This window comes from Pezoporus occidentalis, unplaced genomic scaffold (assembly GCF_034315485.1).
Source record: "Pezoporus occidentalis ecotype Australia unplaced genomic scaffold, CSIRO_AGI_Poc_V1 ctg38, whole genome shotgun sequence".
In the NCBI taxonomy this organism is placed as follows: domain Eukaryota; kingdom Metazoa; phylum Chordata; class Aves; order Psittaciformes; family Psittacidae; genus Pezoporus; species Pezoporus occidentalis.
Window position 1 is genome coordinate 407947 of NW_026915702.1, and position 6078 is coordinate 414024.

The window sequence follows — 6078 nt, forward strand, 5'->3', positions numbered from 1 at the left end:
CCACTCAGTAGCAGCCCCAGGATCTCAAAAGCAGGATGAGGATGTGATCCCATGCCCTCTGGAGTTCAGTTGACTGCTCATGGCTTCTAGAGCCAGAAGATGCCCCAGACTACACCATGAGGGTGTTTCATTGGGAAACTCTGTACTGTCACAACCTCCATAATGTTGCTGTTATTGTTCTCTTTGTGGCTTGTAACACTTGACATGGTCTTTGCTGCATCCTATCAAAAAGGCTAGTGCAGCTCAATTCATGATGAATCCAGTACTTCCCTCCTCCAGATTGTGTAAAAAGGGAACTAGTGCTGAGCGCACTTACACAACCCACCAGAAGTGATATTTCCTATACTTAGTAGGAAAGCAGCTTGTGGAGTCAAAGAGCCCTTCAACCAAAAATCATAGCAAGGTATTTGAGGTAAAAAACAAAATAAGAGGCATGTCAAACTAAAAATATTAGAAGGGGATTTTCAAAAGAATTTAAGTAGCAAAATACATGAGGAATCCATTTGCCTCCAGGCTTTATTCAGAGTTATGCCTTTTAAAATAGTGTTACGCTTCTACCCATGTGTTTTTGTTTTGACCATCCCTTTGCAGCCAGGAAGCAATGTTTCCTTTATGTTATAATGCACGATGGGAGCCTGGCTCATCTCTCCCCATGGCCCATATGGTGGCACAGAGCTGCAGAATATGTTCCCTTCTAATGACGAACAAGGGTGCATTTGAGGATAAAGAAAACTGTATTATCTGCAAGAGATTTTTGCCATGGTGATTTCAGAATAGAGGCTTCCTCGGCCCTGTTCTGGCTTAATTTCCTCTTGCAACTTTATAGAAGCACTGCAGATCTCCCCTACAAGGAAACATTGAGGAGTGCCTTCTTCCAAGGGGAGTGTGCTGAGCTGGACAGACCACCGCTCTCCCTCAACAAGGTGGACTGTCATTGCTCTTTGGCTACCCAAGACTTCTCCATCTTCCCTGGAATCCCCATGTTTCATTCTCCTCTCTCCATGGTTCTCCAATTCCTTCTCAATAAGTCCCTAAAATAGTCCCACTTTTACTTTTGACCATCCTTGGGCAAAAGTAAACCTCCTTTCCCTCAACTCCTAGCCCTGGGTCACATTTGCTGGTTGATCTGCCTGTGTTTTCCTGGCATGGCTGTACTTGGCAGCAGTGCCACATTCCAAGGGATTCAGACATTTTCTCAGTCTGCTGCCTTCTTGGTCCAAATTTCACACTCAGAAAGAGCAAAAGAAAAGGGCAAAGATGCCAGTGTTTTTAAACAGCTTGAGGTATTCTGGAACTCCCGACCTGTTTGACCAGAGAAGATCTGGAAAGAGAATTGGTGCCATCTGTTGGAAAGAGAAAACAAGGACAGTCGTCAGTTTTGGCTTCTAGCTTTTCTGCACACTTATCCATTTTATTTTTCCCTTCCCTTTGTCATCAAAGGTATAAATACAGAAAAAGCAGCACCTGCTGGCATGGCAACTCTTGAGTGTAACATACTGCTTCCTGAGTGGACACCAATATCCTTTGAGTGGGCAAGAAAGGAGAAGACAGCCCAAACAAAAATCCTACAGTACCAGCAGTAGCAGCTATTCTGCAGTCATAAGTCGGGTCATCTCTTCTGAACTGCCAGAGACAGAATCACTAAACCACCAGACTTTAGGTTAATATTTTTCTCTTCTTCCCAGAGAAAAGTCTAAAGCATCTCACTGACAGGCACAAAAGCGCTTTGTCATAGAATCACAGAATCACAGAATGGTTTGAGTTGGAAGGGACCTTAAAGATCATCCAGTTCCAATCCCCTGCCACAGGCAGGGACACCTTCCGCTAGAGCAGGTTGCTCCAAAGCCCTGTCCAACCTGGACTTGAACACTGCCAGGGATGGGGCAGCCACAGCTTCTCTGGGCACCCTGTGCCAGCGCTTCAGCACCCTCACAGGGAAGAACTTCTGCCTAATATCTAATCTAAATCGTCAGGGCTTCCAACACAGGGCCATGTACCTAGAGGAAATAGCATAGAGTACTTTTCACGGCTGCTGCTCTTGCTAGACTGACAGTAAGTGGAGACATTTTTGCCAGTTTGACTCCAATCACTATGTTTATTAGAAAATAAAACATTATAGATGACTGGTGATGGAATGAATTTGTTTCAAGAAAGAAATCAGAGCTCCTGGTGAGGAATTCTAGCAACTCACCACAATCAAACTGCAACTCTTTTTTGGAAGGTAAAATTTGAAAAGGAAAACCATTACATTACAATCTCTCTACATAGAAGCAAGCTCCAAATTAGATCATCTAAAAGCTGCACTAGAGCTTCTTCATGTCATTGCACAGGCAGTTACATAATTGCAGATGTAAAATAAGTTATCTATTCAGCTGTACATTGGAGGGATAATGACACACCATATTAAACTGTGCAGTATAGGCCAAAACCAATTAGATACATTCTTTGGCACGACCTTTGCTTCACATATTATGCCCACAACAAGGTTATCAGATTGAAAACATGATCTTGGGACACATTTTCTGCTATTTTATTTCTGTAATCTCTTGGCTTCCTGGACTTCACATCTGAAAATTCTCCCTTTTGAGCTAACAGTATCAATAGCAGTAGGTTCCATACTAGACTGATAATCAAAAATCCGTGACAGTCCTAGATTTAACATATCACACCCTCTGTAAATGGCAGATAAACATTCAGAACATACATCTACTTTCCTGCTCTTTGTAGTTGTTTTACTGTAGATGATAATCTAAGACCTGACACTGCTTAATGTAAATTTTACCAACTATCTCTGAGCGCTCTCCAGGCCATTGGTAGCATTTAACTGTTGGAAGAAATTAATACATTTCATTATCTTCTCTCTAGGTTATGGTGACATTCATCACACAGTACTGCTGACTGCAGAAGTTGGATGCACTTCATAACACCCCCTCTCCCCCACTTAAGCCTGCAAAGAACATATCTTCATGGTGTTTTCAAATTACATATCAACTGGAAATTAAGCTTCATCAGCAAATTTGAAACCGCAGCAAACACTCCAGTATCTATCCAGTTGGCAAGAAGCCTGGGTATTAATCAAGGGTAGTAGACCTTCCTCAGACCTGTAGATACCTCTGTGGGCAGAACAGTCTGTTTAGGAACCTGAGCTGCTCAGAAGAAGCAATCCAGACTGGTGTGGTGTGCATTCATAGTGTCCTGAGAGAGAAGTCAGTCTTTGGACTATATCTGTATGGTATCTACAGGATCCTGGCCAAAATCAGGAGTTTCCAGCAGCTACCACAGCAACAGGCAGAAACAAGAAAGCAACGCTGAGACTAGAAAGACAGGACAAACAGGGCCAACATAAGAGAATCAAAGGCAGCATGAGTTCCACATAATATAAAACAGATAGACAGATGGATAAAACATAAGACCTGTGTGTATGTACATACAGATATACACAGAGAGAGGTCCTTCATATCAAAGCTTTCTGAAGTTCAAGCCTTTGTCCCAGCTTTGTTTGATTCTCAGGGTTCAGCTGCTGGACAACTGTAAAAACAGGATCCAAGCTGTTAGCCCACAGTGATGTGAAGATAATTCAGTGCAACCCGTCATCATTTCAGACTAAGCTAAGCTGCATTATCTCATATTCACTAGGGAGTAAGGGTGTACACAAAGGACTGTTTTCATGGCTCAGCTGCTGCAAGGGAATTTCTTAAGTAATTTCACTGAATCTGAGCCCTCAGACCTCAGTCTATTTTTGCAAACAAATGTTAGGGAGCAGCATGGGGAAAGCTAGAAACATTTATACCACTTACCTCCAAATATTTACCATCTGTGCAGTACAGCATAGATAGATGAGCTACTCATAGCTCAGCAGCTCAAACCACTCACCAGGAGAGTTAGAACAGAAGTCTCCTTCCTTCACTAAGCCAACACACTCCACCCCTACTTGGACAAACCAAATTCATCTCATGAGAGAAAAAAAATGATGTGAATAAATTAGGTGGGTCCAAACAATTGTCTTCTCTGTTGTATTCCCACAGGGCTCATGTGTAACAAGAGTTTAGTGAGCACACTTTAATGTTCCTTAGACAGGAGCAATTTTTCCTTTTACATAAAATAATTGACTCGTCCCTTTTAGTTTTTGGTTATTTCTCTACTTCCCTGAGCTACAAGGATTTTTCTTTGGCTTTTAAAAAGCAAACTGTTTCATTCCAATTAGAATCGGATACACCGCTTTTGATTCCCTCCACTTTACAACTGCAACTAAGGACTGTTTTTGCATTTGGATCTCTTTAAAGAACTGTGAGATACACAGAGCTTATTGGCAGTGCGGTACACATGAAAATGCTGAACTGCTCCCCCAGAACTTGGATATTTACTGTCTAAATAAGATCTGTTCTCAAAAATTCATTCTGGGTACTTAAAGCAGATCTGGAATTACAGTGGGAGCAAACAGCTACCAGAAGTGTAATAAAATAGCAAATATTTCTTTAACTTCCTCTGACAAGTAAAACTCAGTTGATCTTTGTTGCTTTTGCCTGTGCAGCACATGCAGTAAGGTCCTGCAGTTTGCAAGAAGTGAGCTCAGAGCTCAAATAAAAAGCCATGATGAGCTGCTAGCATTTCTGTTCCTCACTCTCAGAGAAGCTCTTTTTATTGCCCTTCTAACTCCCATATACTCCTAACACACTGGCCATAGATGCAGTGACGGGACACGACAGTAATTCAGAGATCACACTCCCTCAAGGAAAGTTCTCAGCATACCTACAAGGAGCCAGATTCCATTTGCTGGCAGTGTAAGCAGAAAGCACGTGGATTATGGGCTCAGCATGCATAAATATGCTATCAGACCTGTTGCCTACCAAACAGGTGGTTTCATTTCTAGGGGGATTTGTAACCTGCACCTTCAGTTTGAATGCTGAAGTTCGTGAGTTGTGATAGGATTGCTCCCTGCTAGCATCCACTGTGCACCTCTCTTCTCTCCCTTGTGGCTGCAGTGCTTGAAGGGCAGCTGGGAACACCAGTCCTCAGAAAGGTACTATTTCATCAAACAGCAGTTTCATATCATAGCAGCATCTTCAAATCAAAAGCGTTTACCTTCAAGCTGTGTAGTTGTTTAATGAAAGATTGGTATTTTCTACATGGGAAGCTGACATTTTGGCTAATTGGCATTTTTTTCCACTGAAAAGGAACAAAAATATCATAGTTGGCCCTATTACTTAAGAACAGGTACAATGAGGTACTTCCAGCCCAGCATCCTGCTGAACACAGTCACCAGCCACTGGAACTGTTCAGCATGAGCTGCCCCAACTAACCCCATCCCTGGGAACCAAACATTTAAAGACTTCCTGGGCCAGACACCACATCCAGCTCTGTTGTTTGCTAAGCATTAATGGGCTACATCCTCATAGTGTGACAAATGCCATCCTAATGGATTTGATCCTGTGGCAATAATCACTAAAACATCATTATTGCTCAGCCTGGAGAAGGCTCTGGGGAGACCTTAGAGCAGCTTCCAGTGCCTAAAAAGGCTGACAAGAAATCTGGCGAGGGGCTTCTTTTAAGGTCATGTACCTGACAGAGGGGAGATTTAGATTAGATATTAGGAAGAGATTCTTTACCATGAGGGTGCTGAGGCACTGGCACAGGGTGCCCAAAGAAGCTGTGCCTGCCCCATCCCTGGCAGTGTTCAAGGCCAGGTTGGACACAGGGGCTTGGAGCAACCTGCTCTAGTGGAAGGTGTCCCTGCCCATGGCAGGGGGTTGGAACTGGGTGAGCTCTAAGGTCCCTTCCAAACCAAACCATCTCATGCCTCTATGACTATGCCTTAGAGCCCTTGAAGGGGTTACCTTTCATTTGCCTCAAACCCTCCACCTGATCCCATCTAGGCCTTGTGCAACAAGAAGCCTTTCCCAGTCATCCCTCTTGACACAGCTTTCCTCTACCATACCCTCTAATCTTCTCCTGTGGAAGCACACGGTTTTACCCCTGTCACTAGCATGCTTCCCACAGTACCAAGGACTACACAAGCAACAGAGACCTTGCCCCTCCTTGGAGGGTTCTGCCTCCTCTCCCGCTCCCCTGGCCGGGAAC

General features: G+C 43.6%; 1 long non-coding RNA gene across 1 annotated transcript; it reads right to left on the reverse strand.

The window, feature by feature from the left end:
* Window positions 1-489: 489 nt before the first annotated feature.
* LOC134170499 (uncharacterized) lies at window positions 490-6071 on the reverse strand. The gene is made up of 3 exons (XR_009967278.1): window positions 6026-6071; window positions 1465-1618; window positions 490-1343 (listed from the first exon to the last, which is right to left on the reverse strand). It is a non-coding gene; the product is annotated as an uncharacterized LOC134170499 (long non-coding RNA).
* Window positions 6072-6078: the final 7 nt, after the last annotated feature.